Here is a 21,594-nt window from a genome sequence, read left to right on the forward strand (position 1 = left end):
TTGTTAATCATACCAAATCTTCTTTTTTATACTAACAGTATGACAGCCTATCATTGACGAATATGTTACACTAGTTGTTGTTATGCTCTTTAGTGTACATAATAGGACTACAATACAAATACATGGGAGAAAATAAAGGACAGAGAAACAAACGAATAATAGCCAACAAAAGGCCAGGTACCAGGTTTTAAAAAGATAAAACCGACTGATTAATGAATTATGTAAATAACGCCATCTTAGCAACGAGGGACGTCTGTAGTTTACTCAGTGGTAAAAAATCATATCAAGTAAACACTCTATACTGAAAAACTTCTAAGGCAAACTGATTTTGCTCTTTCAAATTGTGTTATATTTGTTATGTCTGGACTTTCACGGTTACTTTTTGAATGGGATTTGCTCATTGATCTAGAAGTTGCCTACAATTATTTTTTTGGGGAAATCATTTGGTGGATAGTTGTCCAATTGTCATTTATACCACATTATTTTATTTTTATATTTATAACTATCGTCAGTTATTTTATTTTGTCGACAAAAAAAATAAATGTTATAATATGTCATGTGTTTTTCCTTTTCTGAAATTTTGTGGTCTTTTTGTTCACCTTGGGCCTGTAATGTTAGAAAAAATCAGAGTAGCAGAACCAAAAGTTAAATATCTCATCATAGCAGACCCACATACTAAAAATCAGCTCAATAATATGAAGGCGTTTAAAAAAGTGCATATGGATTGCACTTTGTAATTACAGCTGTTATACTTAACATGCTCTTTTGGAGAACTACATATTATTATAAATAAATCGGATGACATAGCTTTGGAATGGTACCATTATAAATACACATGATTCGAGGTCATATTGAATTCTAAAGATGACCATAAGTAATGGGAGGAGTAGAACAAAAAAATCTGAGAGGTTCGGAGCATATACATGCTGAAAATATGCCGCACATTCCTATGTTTTTATCTTTGAAAACAATTGAAGTGCATATAAATTTGTCCTTACAGGATACACTTTTCTACAAAAGAATGGGACAGTTTTTTTTAGTAAAATGAGTCCATATGGGAAATTGTATTGTATTATTTACAAAAGAACAATCTTGTCATTTTCACATAAGTCCGAAGCCCGTCGTTTCGGAAAAAAACAGCAGAGTAGAACCAAACGTAAACTCGATCTGTAACTCATCATAATAGTTTCACATGCTATCAATCAGCTCAATGGGTGAATGTGCCTAAGAACAGTATTATTTTCACGAAATTATCAAAGCACGTTATTTTGGCAGAACAGCGCAGCGAAACTAAACGCGAACTCGAAATGTTAATTATCAAAATCTATTTACATATTAAAACAAGCCCGCTATATGAATAGTTAAGAAAAAAGAGAATGACGCCATATCTGAATGACAGAATGACGGAACGATTCAATGAAGGAATGACGTGAAAAAATAAAACTATTTGACCCAGACCATTTTATGTGTGGTTGGGCCTGTTGAAGAATCTTAATAAATCATGCGTTGTGTTTTCTATACGTTTAATCGTCGTGATAGCTAATGCATATACTATAACGTCACACAGTATAGCGTTATGGTAACAACGTTACCATAACGTAATGTTAGTACTTCGCGTATTTTCCGACATTCTGGGAGCCGACAAAAGTGAAATATCAAAATATCAAAAAATGTAAATTCACAATATAAATAAATAAATATTTAAAATTAATGTCCATCTCAAATAAAATAATCTACTTTCTTAACCTTAAAAAAACACAATTAAAGTTTATTTCTTGGTCCATGCGTGGATGTTTCTTCTGGCAAACACGGAAGCTTCACTACGCGGTAATTTTCTTTACGCGTTATAAGTTCCTGTCCTGTATCTCTGTGGCTTCTTGACTCCACCAGTGGAGGGTGTGTTCGTTCGGGCGGTCTTGGTAGTATGTTAATTCCTTGGAAATTTTCCTCAAATGGGTTCATGTGAGATCTTCTTTGAACGAGCCATTGCAATATGTTTTCTGGTCTTCTTTTGGCAACAGTCATACCTGAAGGTATATCATCTGGATGGTCATGTTTCCAAGGCAACCTTTCTGTGGAATTGCCTTTCTCGTTGTCAATAGCTGTGTTCTTGTGTGAAATGTTGTTTACAAGAACTGTTGATGTTGACGGCTTGCTGATGTTTCTATTGATCGGTCCTGATAATAGATATCCGATCTTTGACTGAACAGCGGTGGGTCCGTTTCCTCTAATTACTAATTACTTTGTCCTCTATAATTTCCTATTAGTGGTCGATTTCAAAACGTTTTGTACCTTGCACAGAATGTGCAAGTTTAAGTTCTCTTAAGTGTGGCAAGCTCCTTGTAGTCTCTGAAATGTTGTTCTTTAATGGGACGGCAATTTTCGGAACAATGAGTGTGTTAATACGCACCTGTTCGCCTGTGTCAGTCTGTAGTTGTATTGTTGCAGTGTCTACGTTACGAACTTTCTGAGATAAATCTCCGAACGCAGACAGTTGAATGCTGAATTTTTCTGTTGGTTTACTTTCTAGTTTATCAGCCAAATTCTGGGTTATGTATAACTCTTTCATATTCATTTGTTAAAATTTACTGTTTGCAATAGCGTGAATTGTTCTATATAATATGAATGTTCTTATCCTGGACATACAAACAATGCCGTATTTGGCAAAACCTTTTCAACTTTTGATCTTCAGTGCTGTACAATTTTGTATTTTTTTCACTTTCGATCTTTTATATCTGGGCGTCACTGGTGATATTCGTGTGGACTAGACGCGTTTTTGGCGTATTGAATTTTAAAGCTGATGCTTTTTGTTATCTATTAATCATGCTTTTCTTTGTCTAATATGTTCTCCTTTTTATTTGTATTGTAGTCCTGTAATATTTTGTTTTCATTTCAATGTTATATTTAACTGTGCCATTAAAGTGCGAGGTTTGGCATGCCATAAAACCAGGTTCAACCCACCACTTTTATTCCCCTTTAAAAGTGTCCTGCACAAAGTCAGGAAGATGGCCATTGTTATAATATTGTTCGTTTCTGTGTGTGTGTTGCATTTTAACGTTGAGTCGTTTGTGTTTTCTCTTATTTTTGAGATAAGACGTGGCACGGTACTTGTCTATCCCACATTCATATATTTGGTTGTGATGTTATATTTGTTATTCTCGTGGTGTTTTGTCTGTTGCTTGGTCCGTTTCTGTGTGCTGTTGCGTTTCGGTGTTGTGTCGTTGTTCTCCTCTTATATTTAATGCGTTTCCCTCGGTTTTAGTTTGTTACCCCGATTTTGTTTTTTGTCCATGGATTTATGAGTTTTGAACAGCGGTATACTACTGTTGCCATTATTTATGACAGAACGCTGTGCTCCCTCGTCAAATAATATGTTACATACTACATCTTGGTCGTTATATACAACTGGTACATTTGCTGTTTAAAGGAGAATGTCGTGACTATGTTGTGACGAATGCATTACTCTAGTCTCGTTTGGTGTTTCAACTTCGTTTATCGCTGACTGTTGTATTGTAGGCTCCGATTTTGTACCTTAAATTACCTCTTTATCTTCGTTGTAGCTTCGTGACGGCTCCTTTGTGTCCAGCACGAACTGACTTCAGCTTTGAATCCATTTATATCCAAAGGTTACGGCACCATTAAATGTTGAAGAATCTTAATAAATCATGCGTTGTGTTTTCTATACGTTTAATCGTCGCGATAGCTAATGCATATACTATAACGTCACACAGTATAGCGTTATGGTAACAACGTTACCATAACGTAATGTTAGTACTTCGCGTATTTTCCAACAGGGCCTATGCAAATGCATATCTTGCCATATACAGTATGTACAATAATAAGTGACCTGTTCTGAGTTTGAACATATTGGTACACAAAACTACAAAATAATGTTTGTTTTTTTTTCAAAACTATTTACAATCAGATACCAGATATATTCCTACAACGATTATCGTATGAAATAAAAATGAAAATATATACTTACGAACCAAATCTACAAAGAATAAAAAATAACTATCAATCAATTAAAAAAACATTAAAAGTAAAATGTTATGTTATTTCTAAGAGAAAATGAATCAATATGAACTAAGCATGCTAAGAACGGCAAAGTAAATTTGGTAAACAAAATTTCCACGCATGCTTCGAGAAAATGTTTGCTACTGATACTGAGTAAGGGTCACGAATAACACTTTTCTAAAATGAAATGATCTTATAGTAACGGTTTTCAGTTATTGGATCATGTTGTCTTTGTTAAAAACATAAGGTATGTATGTAAACCAATTAACGTGTTCTTTAAAATATGTAAGATAAACGTGCATTCTTAAGAGAATGCCTTACAGTTTGTAACATCTTCGGAAAATCTAAGAAACCGCAAACAAAATATTAAATTTAAATTTTCAACCAACTTAACCGTTCAGAAAAAAAAAACACAATGAAATTAAAAGATTCCCCCAAGGTTTCCTCGGTCTACACAAAGAAATATTGGGGATATTCGATAATCATAATTTGAATATAATTTTGAAATTAATAAAGTGTTTTTTATATATTTGTTATAGTCTTTTCATGGATTAAATTGCATTCACACATATTCACGTTTATAAGCAATACAGTAATCTGTTTGATTGACCGGAAACATGATGCAAAGTGAAAAACTAACATGGCCCCGATGTTTCTCCGTAAACAATTTATTGTTTTCTTTATGATTATACCATGAACAGTATTATTGAGGAACAATGTTATCCTTTCGGAGTCTGAAAATTATGGTCCAAAACAATTTATGAAAATAATGTTTTTTTCAGACCTATTTACAAGCAGGTAACAGACTAACTCAGATATAATTATATAATGAATATCTTACGAAAGGTAAATATAAATGTATACTTACGGATAACCTCTACAATAAATAGAAAAACATTGATCGTTATAAAATGTATAAGATAATGAAAATACAGTAAACTCAAATGATTTGGACAAATCATCTTTGAAATACTAAATTAAACAAAATTTTCCAGCACGCTTCAAGGATAAACGTTTAACAACGATATTCTAAAAAAATGTCTGTAATAAATCAGTTAATGGATCATGTTATCTTGAATACAAATAAATATAACCGGTTAAAATTTTGCAATTTTTGTGATTAAATGAGTGTAGTACTTTTGACCTGTTATACAAATCTAGTCACTCCCATTAACTTTGAGGTTTGAATCATTTCCTTATAAACATGTTAACCTTAAACAAGTTGAATTTCTATATTTTCTAAGCTCAGATGTTGTTAAACATACGATTCAACTAACAAATAAAGAAATGTAGTATAGCTCAACATGCAGACTTCTAATACGTTCAGGTATTTCACATCCAATTTGTTATGGAAATAGTCTTTATAAAGCACAAAGGTGTCAGTATTCACCTCAGAAACTTACAAAACCTTTGAATAGACTTATTAAGAAGGGATATAATTACGATACTGTTGTCAAGTCATTAAAGATTGCATATTTTGGCGTTAATATTGAGTCACTGATAAGGTCTTTGCATCGGAACTAAACACATTTATTCTAAAAACAGTTGTTGGCATGACACGGGTTATGTTCTTCTCATATATGTTATGATGGTATGATACTAACCCCTAACGGAAAGGATTGTGCCTGATGTTCATATGATGAAATCATAATCTTTCAGTCAGTTTAATTGAAGTCTGGAGCTGGCATGTCAGTTAACTGCTAGTAGTCTGTTGTTATTTATGTATTATTGTCATTTTCTTTGGTTACATCTTCTGACATCAGACTCGGACTTCTCTTGAACTGAATTTCAATGTTGGTATTGTTATGCGTTTACTTTTCTACATTGGTTAGAGGTATAGGGGGAGGGTTGAGATCTCACAAACATGTTAAACCCCGCCGCATTTTTGCGCCTGTCCCAAGTCAGGAGCCTCTGGCCTTTGTCAGTCTATTATTATTTAATTTTAGTTTCTTGTGTACAATTTGGAAATTAGTATGGCGTTCATTATCACTGGACTAGTATATACTTTTTTAGGGGCCAGCTGAAGGACGCCTCCGGGTGCGGGAATTTCTCGCTACATTGAAGACCTGTTGGTGACCCTCTGCTGTTGTTTTTTATTTGGACGGGTTGTTGTCTCTTTGACACATTCCCCATTTCCATTCTCAATTTTATTCAATAATGACGTAAAATGTGACATTCTGATATTAAAGACTAAAACAACAAATGAGGAAAATAAAAAGAAGTGACAATATAAATAGATGAAAAAGATATACAATAGCTAAACGAATATCCCCAGTCTTACTGAACGGTATTCCAAACATAAGTTCAACTGTAGTCAATCGAATCATAGGTACTTTATTCATATGATTTGCACCACGTGACTTTTGCTCTTTTAATTAAATTGCTTCTCTTAGTCTAAGATTGAAATTATAAATTATATCAAATTTTTGGATAATCCACTCCATTTCCGCCATGGATCTAAGACTAATTTGTTTTAGAAAACTTCCTTTGCCGGATATTTACAAAAATGTTTTGTAAATCTGAGGGAAAATGCTGAAAATTTGACTTTTTACAAAATTTGAAGGTCATCATGTTTTAAAAGAATTAGAACGTAAAACTTAAGAAGGCAGGTAGTTTTAAAGTTATTAAGCTTTAAAATTCAACATACAAAGTGTTTCCCCTTAATGCTGACAAATCATGAACAATATCTTCTTGTATCTTGATTTCTGTTCTGAATCTTGTGTTTCGACGATTTTTTTACTATAATAATCTTCAATCAATCCTATTTCTATCTTATTTTTTAGACATAATTTTTCAAATATGACGTCATTTTTGTGCTGTTTCAGCAATTCAAATGTCTGCACGACGTAATATTGTGCCTTTTCACCACTTCATATGTGACGTCATTGTTATGACTTTTTGTGTTCAGGCCTGGACTGAGACGGGTGTGTCTATTTTCTGTGTTGGTCTTCAATGTATTATGTATTCGGGTTTTGTTTTCTGTAAATCGTTAAGACGTCAGTTTAACATGTAAATCTTTTATATTCATTTGATAAAATTTACTGTTTGCAATAGCATAAATTGTTCTATATAACAAGGATGTTTTTATCACAAGCAGAAAACCCTAGCCGTATTTGGCTTTTGATCCTCAGAGTTGTACAACTTTGTACCCTTTTTTTTGACTTTCGAACTTTTATATCTAGGCATCACTGGTAAGTCTTGTTTGAACGAGGCGCGTTTTTGACGTAATGAATTTTAAACCTGATGCCTTTTGTTATCTATTATTCATGTGGTTTTTTGCCTAATAAAATCTCAAGACAAGTCTTTTAATAGGAATCGAGATATAATACGAATTAAAATTCTTAAACTTTTATTTTTTTTGGAATAAGAATGCAGTTATTGTTTATTTTGATATAAATTATTACCCGCCATATGATTTCAGTATTTCTTGTTCATCATGATTGGTTGTTCTTCTTAAATTATGTTTACTTGAAGGAAAAAGGTGTTAAATTTTTGTACGCGTTGCGTAAAATGCAAATATTACTTCAATTGCAATTAGTTGCTTTAAATTCCTTTTCATGACTAATTTTGTATAAAATGTGAATATTTGAAGGATAAGTATCTGTTTACTTTTGATTTTGTTGAACCAGAATGCAATCATTTCTTCATTTGAATTGAAATTATTGACCACAATTTGATTTTTTTTACTGTATATAGTTTAAAATTGGTAGTTTTTTCATAAAATTAAAAGAATGTCATAAAAATCATACTAAAATTTTATTCGCATTATTTAAAATATCCAAAATTGTTCTTCTTTTTATTAAAAATGATACTATTTATTTGAAATTAGTTATTTTTAACATCTCGAGACAAGTCTTTTAATTAGAATTGAGATATAATGAGAATTTAAAGACTTAAACTCCTTTTTTTGTGGAATAAGAATGCAATTAATACTTATTTTGATACAAATTATTAACCGCCATATGATTTCATTACTTTTTGTACGTCAGGATTGGTTGTTCTTCATAAACTATGTTTACTCTAAGGAAAAAGATCTAAATATTTGTACGCGTTGCCTAAAAGGCAAACATGTCTTCTCATATTTGAAAATATTGTAGCTTCAATTGCAATGAGTTGTTATAAATTTATTTCATATGTAGGTACTTTGTACAAAATGTGAATAATTTAAGAATAAATCTGCTTAAAGGTTTGTTTTTGTTTAACAAATATGGAATTCTTATTCATCTTTCGCCTTCGGTCTCAAGTAATGAATTAGATTAACTTCTCTATGAGGGGTGAAGCTTACATGTAATATCTCTGTTTAAAGAAACAAACTATAACCATCAGACCATAGATGGCCAGTGACCTTGACCCTAGTATATAAGCACCTGTTCCATGATAACATTATTATTATAAACAAGAGTTCCCTCAACCAACATACATAGCTAAACTCAAGACTTTACACCGTTTTTCTTTATTTCTGATTGCCTAAGGTATTAATTCTTTTAAAATAACGGTGTTTCGGGATTTTTTAGATTGGCTCACTCTAGACGTGGCCTACCTTGGGTCCCTTTTCAAAAGTCTCCCAACTAATGCCGGGTTTCGGCAAAATATTCTTTAAGATTTCAGCTGCGTTTATACGCAATGATAGGCACTTTTTTAAAAATTTGTCTGCATACTTCATCTGACTGTAAATTATTCCAGGACTTTCTTAATGCTCTACCCAGCCCTTTAACTGCTGGGTTATATTTAGTTATGAGAGTCAAAGGTATATCTTTCTAAGTGGTCTTTCTTGTTAATGTATTGCAACGTTTAACTTTGTTGCAAGTATCTGAAATCAGATCTCTAGTAATTCGTTTATTATATCCTCTGGCTACTAATTTTAGGTCAAGGTTAATTAGGTGCTTGTTCAAATCGATTTCCTTATTATTGTTTCTAATGTGCCGTATAGTTTCTCCCACAGTGATACTTTTAAAGGTACTCTGTGGATGAGAGCTATTAGGTGGCAAATATTGATAAGTTTCTGTCTTTTTAATGTGAGATTTGACATCCAAGATTCCATTTATATGAAATCTATTACCTTTATAAACCTCTAAATCTAGGTAGGTCATTAACTCTTCAGATACTTCATATGTAAATTTTAACAGATTGTCGATCTTATTAGCAATGCTAAAAAATTCCTCTATTTGTAACATATTACCAGTGAAGACCATAAAGCCGTCATCTCTATATTGACAGTGTAATTGAATGTGTGTTCTGTACTGGAATTTATCTAATATCATCTTTAGTATAGAGGCCAGATGTAAATCTGTGCACGTAGGCGATAAAATCCCTCCCATGGGGGCGCCTATTATCTGTTTATAGATGTGTCCATTAAATTCAAATTCATTGTTTTCTAATACTATTTTAATTAGCTCAGCTAAATCTGCTAAATTGGGGATTTGAAAATTATATGATAGCTTGTCAATTTTTTCTAAATTGTTGACTAATGTTTCTTGCAAATCTTTTATTTGCATGTTTGTATACATTGAAGTAACATCATAGGCAATCAGAAAACATTTGTTTTCTATCTTTTCTTTCTCTAATTTTACAATAAAATCTTTAGAGTCTTGATTGAAGAATGGATCTTTCCTCAATAAAGGTTTAAAAATTAGATCTAAGAATTTTTTAATTCTACAAGTTGGGGAATTGCTCTTGTTGACAATGGGTCTATATGCAACCTCAATATCTGAATGGTTAAAACCTTGTTTAATGATATTTTTAACTACCTCTGGGTTAATTTTGTGGATTTTAGGTAGAAAATTCATGTGTCCATGTTTTGGGTTATGACTCTGTGTCAGAAAAGTATATGTTTTCATATCTATTTCTTTTTGAGAAAACAATTTCCTAATTATCTCTTCTATCTTTTTACTAATAGATGCAGTATTAGGTTGTTCAAGTTCTACGTAGTATATGCTATGTAGGTGATTTTCTCCTGCTCTAGTATAGCTATTCTTATCTATTAATACTGAAGTATTATTTTTGTCTGCTTTAGAAATATAAATCTCAGAATTATTAGAAATTTTAACTAGTGATTTACGTTCTACTCTCGACAAATTGTCTTTAAATGAGTTCACCTCCAAACTAGATATAGCCAGCATTGTGTCTGTTATATAATTTTCAAGAGCATTGTTGCACCTAGGAGGTACATGTCCTGTTTTTAAGTATAATGGATGGAGTTCTGTATTTTCTGATGTATTAGAATAACAAAACCTACATCTCATTTTCCTGGCTAATTCTCTAAAATCTGCCATAATATTATTTCTGACATGAAATATATTAGGGCTCGGAACAAATTTAGTTCCTTTACTCAGTAGGAGGATCTCTTCATTAGATAATTTTGTTCTAGTAAAATTAAGAATAAATTCCTTATTGAACTTAGCTCGAGTTCTCTTATTTCTTTGGGTTTTTGAATTTACCCTTCTCTTGCGATTTATTAATCTATAAGATTTTCTAAAGCGTCTGCTACCCATGCTGATAAAGAACATTACTGCCGAGAAGGAAACAATAAAAACTGACAACTCTAAACTACACATGCGTGCGCATTAAGACAGCCCACTAGAGAATAATAACATACTTCCACAAAGATTATCTATCATTTAATCAATAAATCCTACACTACAAAGAAATAATCGAAACGCAAAAATCGAAAAGCAAAAATCCATCAAATTAGAAAGTTCACATATAAAGTCCGACTATACTGTTGTATGAAGCACTAAAATCTATACTAAAAACTAGTAACTATAAATTTTCTTTCTCGGGAATATTTAAAGTTCACATAAAATGCTGCTTTATTCCACTAAAATCTCTTTTTGAACTTGTCTTTAGGCTTAGCCACAGTTGGCTTCCTGGCCAGAGAGTCTTTATAACTCTGGAGTTTACTACTATACTCCTCAATTAATTCTTGTGCTGCTTTAAAAAGTTCCCTTCTTTCGTCGTATTTTTCTGATTCTTGAAGCTTAGTGTCTGCTTCTTGTAGTATGTCGTCAAGTTATTTCGACACTTCTCGAATGCCGAAACACCGTTATTTTAAAAGAATTAATACCTTAGGCAATCAGAAATAAAGAAAAACGGTGTAAAGTCTTGAGTTTAGCTATGTATGTTGGTTGAGGGAACTCTTGTTTATAATATTTTGATACAAATTATTAACCGCCATATGATTTCATTACTTTTTGTACGTCAGGATTGGTTGTTCTTCATAAACTATGTTTACTCTAAGGAAAAAGATCTAAATATTTGTACGCGTTGCCTAAAAGGCAAAAATGTCTTCTCATATTTGAAAATATTGTAGCTTCAATTGCAATGAGTTGTTATAAATTTATTTCATATGTAGGTACTTTGTACAAAATGTGAATAATTTAAGAATAAATCTGCTTAAAGGTTTGTTTTTGTTTAACAAATATGGAATTCTTATTCATCTTTCGCCTTCGGTCTCAAGTAATGAATTAGATTAACTTCTCTATGAGGGGTGAAGCTTACATGTAATATCTCTGTTTAAAGAAACAAACTATAACCATCAGACCATAGATGGCCAGTGACCTTGACCCTAGTATATAAGCACCTGTTCCATGATAACTTGTCATTATTTTTCTAGAAGGTGTGAAGTTAACACTTCTCCCGTATTCGTTTTAGTTATTTTATGTAAGATTTAGGAAGTTGGAAAGTTACTTAAATTACATTCATCTTGTCTACGATGTACGACAAGGGCTACTGTTAATAAGACATAATAATTTCCAAATTGTCTACGATGTATGACAAGTGTTGTTGGAAATGTGTTAAAATGTTGTCTACGATGTATGAAAAGTGCTCATAGAAAAGATTTAAAAATTTCTTGTCTACGATGTATGACAAGTGCTCATAGAAATGAAATAAAAATTTCTTGTCTACGATGTATGACAAGTGCTCATAGAAATGAATTAAAAATTTCTTTTCTACGATGTATGACAATTTTATATTCATTTAGTTTTTGCCTACGATGTACGGCATTATGTATGTTATTTATTAAATTCATTTACTCCTGTTTTTTGAACAGGTAGATATTTTTAAAGTATATCTTTTCACTGGAGGTCTTGAGTACTCTTCAGAATTTGCACGTGTTTTAATTTACCTGTACAGGTACACAATATCACAATTACATAACCATGGCTGAATTTGATACTGCAGATGTACATATATTGCTTTTGCAAGACATTGAAAATAAGTTTAATGATAATGAGGGTGATGATGATTTTCATCACCTCTAGAAATTAAAAATGATAAATTTGATAGGAAAACTAGGGGTATTTGAATAATCCTCTTCTTAAACAGTTATAAAACCTAGTAGTTTTATAAAAGCTTATAAAAGGCATTGCAATTGCAAATGACAAAGCAACAAAACCTTTTTATTAAAAGCTACTGGTATTCCTTTAAAATCACTTAGATTTTATAAATATTTTTCAAGAGGAGATGGCACTGTTGAGATTTAAAATGGGAATGTTGATTGATGTATTGATTCATCTTTTATAGAAGGTTTAATAATAGAATCTAGTAAAGAGTCTGTATGAACCATGAGGTTTGAGACAGTTTCTCTGCCTTCCACTCAAGCAGAGGTTGTAAGGAACCCTGCTGATTTATTACAATATTGCCATTAGAGGCTTACTTAATGAAGATTTAGTTCTAGATTTTGATCTGAACTACTGTAATGACACAGTGCATTTACCTCCTTCTGGAGTTTGTGCCTTGGCTGAGGATAGTCCAGCCAGAGCTGAATTTGATACTTATTTTGATCCTGTATTAGGGTTTTCTAATGCCTTTAAGGGTTCTCTTAGTGAGATTAATGGTCCAGTATCTCAGCCTGTTTGTTGAACAGTTTAATCATGATTTTGGTTGGGAAATCCCAAAATTGTTTAAAAAGGCAGAAAACTGGGTTACTACTGCCATGTCAGTAAATATCAAATCAGGAAAATATCAAGTAGATAGAGGAGTAATACTATCGTCCTGATAACTGTGAGAGTTCTAGTGTGACTAGGATGATTAAATAGATCTATACGGCACTGCCTAGACAGGCCCATTCTGGTTTCATAGATGTAGGAAACTCAGAGATACTCTGTTAAGGGGTTGACCATCACCCCTATTGTTGAGTTGGCTAATAATTTCTTGTAGGAATGAGACATTAGATCTTGACAATACAATAATTTATTGTCAAATTATATTTGTTTCTTTGGCCGTGGGTTTCTGGTTAAACGCACAGGAGATGCTCAGAAATATCGAAATGATAAGTTTAAATCCATTTGTAATTCTGATGTGATAGTTGATTCATCACCTTTTTTGGTTCTGATTGCAACATGAAGCAAATTGGTGATTATACCAAGATTCTTAAGCAAATCCTAGATTCCTTGGAGGATGATCCAGGTCTAGCAATTATATTAATCTCAGCAGTTATGGGAAAGACAATATCAGTTTTTAACTGCAAAGGCTCTGTCAGTCAACAGGGTGGATGGCAATTCCATTCATTGAGATGGAGGGGTTTCCCAACAGGGAAAATAATCTCAAAGAGGTCACAATTCTCAACCTGCAGTTCCTATATACAGTAGATAACTTAAATATTATGAATAGGAAAACATTACTTATGATCTATAGATATTGGATTTAATAAGAAATGGTTATAAAATTATTTTTAATCTTGTCCCACAATTAGGTTCTTCATTTTGAATAAAATACATTTCACTTTACATAAAGATGAAAAAACTTCAGAAATCCAAAAATTGATAGCTAAGAAAGCTATTTTAGAGATTGAATCATTTGAAAATCAGTTTATTTCCAATATTTTCTTAGTTCCTAAGACAGATGGGTTTTCAAGGCATGTTATCTATTTGAAAAATTCAAACAAACTTAGCATTTGGCTAATCATCATTTGAAGTAGGGCCTTTTATCATTTGTTTAGATGTAATTCATAGAGATGATTATCTATATATACATAGCTAACATCCATAGATCTCACTGATGCATATTATAGTATCAATAATGATTATATCAAATTTTAGTGATTCATGTGGAAAGGACATTTATACAATTTTTATGTTCTTTGAATTTGATTGGCTTCTGCACCAAGAGTTTTTACTAAGATTTTAAAACCTGTCTATGCATTTTATGAAAAAATGTCACTTGAAGTATATACATGTTATAGTTGCATTGATGATTCTTTTATTATGGATCAGAATCTAGATAGTTGTACTGTAAATACAGAAAAAATGGTGCAAATGTTTGATAAACTGGGCTTCAGAATAAATTTTAAGAAGTTGGTCCTCATTCCTTGAAAACACTTTGTTGTCCTTTATCTCCTTATTGATACTGAGTTATTTAAAAGATTTTTCTGACAGATGAAAAATTGTATAATTATCTCCCTTGGGAAGATCTTCTTAAATATAATTGTTTAGCTGTATGGTATATGCTTTGCATCATATATTGGTCTTGTTGTGCATACTTTTAATACAGTATCTGTGGGAATGTTACATTGCAGAAACATGCCTTTACATGGCGAGAAATAATGTTGAAGCACTGAAAAGTTGTTACAGTGATTATTATCATCAATAGGTGAAATTTTAACAATTTAAAATCAGAAATTGAAAATTGATTAGACCCATCCAAATACTAGTAAGTTTTTGGATTGGATCAGATGCCTCATTAGAAGGGTTTTTGAATCCAAATTTGAAGAAAAATTATCTGTAGGTAGATGGAGCTTCTCAGAATGTATACTCATTTCATATAGATTACTTAGAATTGTCGGCTATATTTTCTTTTAGACACAAAGAGTCTTGTCATATTGTTATACAATCAGACAATACAATTTCAGTAGCTTTTATTATGCAGTAGGAGGTATAACCTCTTTGTCACTTGACAGACTTACGACAGATATTTCATTATTTGAGCTTGGTGTTCAAGAAGGAACATTTTTATCACAACTCATACATATTCATGGATAGAAAATTTTGATCTTATCATATGTTTAGAAATTAGACAGATTCAGCAGAATGGCAATTGAAAGAAGAAATATTTGTTTTGTTTGTATCACGTTTTCATTTTCAAATCTGTAGATTATTTATTAGTCTGTTGACCAACAAGCTCCTTTCTTAGATGCTTTTACTAATTTCATGGCAAGAATTAAGACCTTACATTTTCCCATCTTTTCCTTGTTGGGGATAATTATAAAGAATATATAGAAGTGATAAAGTTCAGAAGGCTCAGAGTTGGTTTTCTTTGGTAAGACAAATTTCAATTTATTTGCCAGTTAAACTGCTTTTCATAAAAATTAGTTATTATGTTACATACTGAAGAATGCCATCCCAATAGGAAGGAAATACATTAAACTGTATGTATTGTAAAAATATAAGTGAACCACCCCCTGAAGTGGTGATTGTGCGGTTGGGTAAAAACGTGTGTATTGTAAATTCAGAAATCACTTATTAAAAGAAGATTTACAAAAAATGTTATCACTTCATTCTGGAGACCATGCATTTACGATCAAGCAGTTTCAATATGTTTAGAGAAATTTCATTATTTGGTGTGTTCAAAGGAGAATCAATTGTTTTTCACCATTTGAAAAGGATGTTATTGAACTTTCTTTTGTAAAACAGAAACTTCTCATATTCAGTACCTTCAGTGTTAATTTTACTTGGTCTATGTTGAAACAGACCTGATCCTTTTTTGAATTTAGTGCTAACTTTTTTAAGTTCTTTATATTCATTAGAGGATTTATAACATTGAAGACTGTCTTTTATACTTTTGTCTTTATTTGCTTTGATTACAGCTGCCAAAGTACATTATTTATCAGCTCTAGATTTACATTCTATGTCTTTCATTCAGAGACAAGGCACTTTATTTTTTCATATACATGAGCTTTTGAAAAATACTAAATATGGTGCTACCTAATGAAGTGTTTTATGGTTTTGATAAACTATTGAACTTTGTGTTGTTAAGCCAAGGATATATTATGTTTTGTGTACGAAAGATGTGAGGAATTCATCTAAGTCTGTTTATTTTTTATGAAACTTTTCGTAAAGTTTCTATTTTTACTTTATCTAGATAGTTAGTACTACAGAGATGTCTAATTTCAGCAGACATTTTAAGTTTCACTCATTTAGAGGGGCCTCTTGATAAGTGCCTTTAGCTTCAGGATGTTCTATTAAAGACATCATGGCAACAGCTTAGTCTAGACATGTGCTAAATCTTTTTATTATAGGGAAGTGAATATAATATCAGTACTAAAATACTTTTCTTCAGTGGTAATTATTGGATGATCTTGTGATATTTATGCTTTAACAAATGTGGCATTTGTGTAAAAATTGTTTTTAGTTTGTGTCTACACTTTAAACAAGCTAATTCATTACTTGAGACCGAAGGCGAAATATGAATAAGAATGTTCCTTCATCCAAGCATATCTTGGATGTGCAGGATGAAGGTCATTCTTAGAAAATGAGCCTGAGGCTCGAAAGTAATTAATTCCCACCCTAGGGATTATCAGTCAGACCTACCCTTTTCCAATGGGTTTTATGGTTGACACAAACTTGCTTTAAATTATGACAAGTCATCATGGAACAGGTGCTTATATACAAGGGTCAAGGTCACTGGCCATCTATGGTCTAATGGTTATAGTTTGTTTCTTTAAACAGAGATATTACACATAAGCTTCACCCCTCATAGAGAAGTTAAACTAATTCATTACTTTCGAGCCTCAGGCTCATATTCTAAGAACGACCTTCATCCTGCACATCCAAGATATGCTTGGATGAAGGAACATTATTCTTCATTGTCATGAAAAATATTGACCGCCTTTGGATTTTTGTACTTTTAATTGATTAAGAATGGTTATTTTTTAAATAGGGCAAAAAACACTATCAGTAAAATATCATGTAATGTTGTCAAAATTACTCATAGTTTTTTGTTTAAATAAAACCAGCATTTTTTGTAATTTGTTGTTTTAAAGGCTTCGATTGTGACAAGAATATAGAAAGGCCGTGATTGTGATCAAATAAATTTACAGAATTTTATGATGATAAGGATACAAAAATTTTAAATATTGAAAACAATAGACTAAAATTTTCAATAACTGATCCTTTTATTTCGTTTTCCCCGAGTATTTTTTGAAAATGATAAAATCAAAATCGCGATAATAAGACACCGTTTAAGAACTCGCCGGGTTTGACATATTATAACCTAAATGAAAAAGAAAAAGACCATTCTTTAATGATGATATTTTAATTTAGGTTTTATCTGTACATTTCTTTTCATTTTAATTCATAAAACTTTGTTAAATAATTAATAAAGAATGTATCAGTTGTACTTGAACTTTCGTATTTCACGGGTCGTCATTTTAATTAAATTAAACGAAAGTAAGATTCCGTAATTTGTATTAGTTTGGCATGTGAAGTATTAAAATTCAATCCGTCAGCAAGGTCGATCGGTACTATCCGTCCGATCAGTCCGATCAGGCAATTACTTTTACTAGAAGTCTGACGGATTGCTGACGCGAGTTTGACGCGAACTTGACTGATCGGTGACTGATCGATGACCGCTGTTTGAACGCTTAAACAGTGACGCCTAAGATTGCAAATACTGTAACACATTGTGTATTGTTCTTGCAATTTCAAACATTTTATCTTAAAATTTTGATCATTTTACCTTGGTTTAAAATTGTATTATAATTGACTTTTGAACCTTTGTCTGACTTCTAGAAAATAGCTATTGTTATCTTAAAGTTCGTTTCTTTGTTTGTTGCATTTATGTTTTGCTGTTGTGTCGTTGTACTCCTCTTATATATAAAAAAAGATGTGGTATGAAAGAGGGACGAAAGATACTAAAGGGACAGTAAAACTCATATTGTCAATTAGACAACTCTCCACAAGAGACCGAAAAAACACAGAAATAAACACCTAATGGTCACCGTACGGCATTCAACAATAAGCAAAGCCCATATCGCTATAAAAGGCCCCGAAATGATAATGTAAAACAATTTGGCCGCAAAAACTAGCGGCCTAATTTATGTACAAAAAATGAACGAAAAACAAATATGTAACATATAAGCAAACGACAACCACTGAATTACAGGCTCATGACTTGGCACAGGCACATACATACATAATATGACGGGGTTTACTATAGTTGATGTGTTTTCCTCAGTTGTAGTTTGTAACCCGGATTTTCTTTTTTTTTTCTAAATCGATTTATTCATTCCGAAAAGCGGTGTACTGCTGCTGTCTTTATTTGTAGAATAAAGGCAGCAGTAGTATACCGCTGATAAAAATTCATAAATCGGTAGAGAAAAAATAAATCCGTCTTACAAACTAAAACTGAGTGAAACACACCAAGTATAAGAGGAGAACTACAACATGTTAAAATGTATCACACACAGAAACGAATTATAATATAACAATGGCTATTTTCTTGACTTGATTCACGATATTTTAAGAAAAAAAAATGGTAGGTTGGACCTTATTTTTTGGCCTTTCAAACCTTCCGCTGTTATAACAATGTTAATCATAGCAGTAAAATGATAACATTACACGATAGGACTACAATACAAAGAAATGGGAGAGTATATAAAGAGGGAAACACACGAATAATAGGTAACATTAGTCGCCAGGTTTACAATTTAATACGCCAGACGCGCACCTCGTCTACACAAGACCAACCAGTGTTGCTCTGATGAGAAAAGTTCGAAAGCCAAAACAAAGCTACAAAATTGAAAAGCATTGAGGACATAAAGTTCCAAAAAGTTGTGCCAAATATAGGGTTTTCTGCCTAAGATAAGAACATCCTTATCATTTAGAACAATTCACACTTTTGAAAACAGTATTTGTTTGTAAAATAACTATACATGTACATGTATAATAGATATAAATGATAAAACCAGTGACTAACTACAAAATGAAAACTGATAGATACATATCCTATCACAAGCATATAAAAATTCGAAGCCGCGTTAGCCAAATCGATAAATGCACAAATTTAAGTGACGTCACATTGGAATTTCGAAAAAAATCCTAAACAATAGGATAGAATTCAAATAGAATTCAAGATTGGGTTTGTAATGTTGATATAACATTTATTAATAACAAAAAAATTACAATACTATAACTATTGGGGAATATTGTCCCGAGTAGAATTTTATATTGCACGAGCTTGCGAGTGCAATATATGTTCTACGAGGGACAACATTCCCCAATTTTCATGAAACAACCCTTTTATTTCATAGCAATATAATATTTGAAAGTAAAAATTGGTTTAAACTAAGATTTTGTCGCTGATGACGTCATGAATTTTGAATATTTATTGCACTAGTGCCATTTTGGAATTTATTGCACGCTAACTTCTGGTTACTTTATGTGGGAAATATTATATTGCTATACAAAAATAATTAATGTCAAAGTGTGGTAGTAATTAGATAAACAATTTGATATCTAGCTATGTCGGTATTTCTCTCAATCAAACTGTAAACCAAATATATCGTATATCGTTATTAAACCAAATGAACTGGATGATTTATTATCTCTACCATAACACACGAAAAAAAATAAGATTAACAACTACAAACGATAAAACATTTGACAAAATCCGAGGAGAATAATAAATACTTCATCAAAACTAAATGCATGAATTTCGGACAGAAAAGTACCGTGACATGTTTTATAGCAATGCAAATTCACATTCAGCAAAGCAGTCACAATCATGTATAAGTCACGTTCGGTAATTAAAAGATGTAAAAAATATGAATATCAAATGAGAAAAACAGCTGGTATTTTTCCTCTTTCAGTGTTGATTCCTTTAGATTGTAAACTTTTAAGTGATATTTCAATCCCATAAAATTGTAAGAATGTCGGTTTAGAATATTTCACATTTACCAAATATTACGATTCCCATCACTGTCTTTGTCATGCTGCCTACCGTCTTTGCTTTCATTCATGTATTCAACCAAAATATGAGTCAAGGAGTTGATTTACCACCAAGGTAACTACCTAAATTCTACAGTATCGTATACAGATTATCTTGCATGGTCATTGGGTTGTTATTATGTGGGAACTTATCTTCGAAACAACTATTTAACGTGTTTTCTTACAAAATTGCGTACTAGAGGAAAGGACAAATATTTCTAGTAAAACCTTTTATAAGTTGTATAACAATTATTTCTTTTATACAAGTGCACCACAGTTGGTTTACACCAGGGAAGAGTTCCCCATTATACATTAAGCAGGTCAAGGTTTCAGTCTGTGTCAGGTATCATTGAACACTCATGAACTCAATATTGAATCATTGACCATTTGTCTTATTTCAGGTATTATTTTAATGATATGAATCTGATACTTACGCAGGTTCTTTTCTGCAAAAAATCAATATATCGATAAGATAAACTGCACAATATTGTGAAATATTAAAACATAAAGAACACCAATTAATAAATATGCTACAGTTTTTGCCACTAACATATATCAAGTAGGAATAAAATTGAATGTAATAATACAATATACGGTACAGTAAAAGATAAACTATGTATTGGATCTATGATCGATCCTTTGTGTGTGCACTTTCTATATTCAAGATGATAAGATATGCCGCTGGAAAAGGTCACCTTTTCAAGCTTGATAATATTTGAATAGGTCGGTAAAATTATCAGAAATATATGATAAGGTCAATTAAGTTCCAATATCTTCGTCTGTCATATTTATTGGTGTTCCTGGCTGAGTTTAATCAACTATAAGATATGATGAATACATTTGTGTTTATGTCAGATACTCAAATATAACAGTATGTATTGCTGTTAATAATGTTTTCGTGTACAAGCGAAAATGTTAATGCAAGATATAATTATTTGCGTTCATCAGATAATAATTGTCACACCATGTCCGAGAACAAATTTTATGAAAAAAAAACATTTCAAAATTCCAGTACAGTTCTTTGGAACAGTATTCCTGTATAAATGAAAATAATAGAAACGATAGAACAGTCCAAATAAAATTAATATAATTTCTCTAATTCTATGGAAATTTATCCCTTTTCGAACCCATTGTATAAAAAAATTTAATCAACGTGTGGTTGCTGGTGATCTCAGAAGATCATTGGTTGATTTTAAGGGTCATGACCTTTTTGGCTGACTGGATGAACCAAAATATGATAACAGGTGTTAATGAAATTGACAACTTCGTGCAATGTCAAGGCACTCGAAGGGGATTTTCGGTAAACAAAAAAGAAAATGTCTTTTTAATCATTAGAGAAACAGATTCTTACAAAGTTACTCGTGGATTATCGGATTTATCCAATCTCGATAGTTAAATTATAAATTTTAAAGTACTCGCCGAGGCGGCTCGAACTTTAAAATTGATAATTTAACTATCTCGATTGGATAAATCCGATAATCCACTGGTATCAATGTAAGAATCTATATTTCTGGTTTCTAAACTAAAAAAGTAATCATCAGATGAAGAAAAATCAATATATATATTTGTTTTGTATATCTGACATTTACAAAATATGTTCATGAAATGATTCTGTACGTTTTTCGACATTTGCTTTTGCATAAAAAGTTTTACG

This window comes from Mytilus trossulus, chromosome 14 (assembly GCF_036588685.1).
Source record: "Mytilus trossulus isolate FHL-02 chromosome 14, PNRI_Mtr1.1.1.hap1, whole genome shotgun sequence".
NCBI lineage: Eukaryota > Metazoa > Mollusca > Bivalvia > Mytilida > Mytilidae > Mytilus > Mytilus trossulus.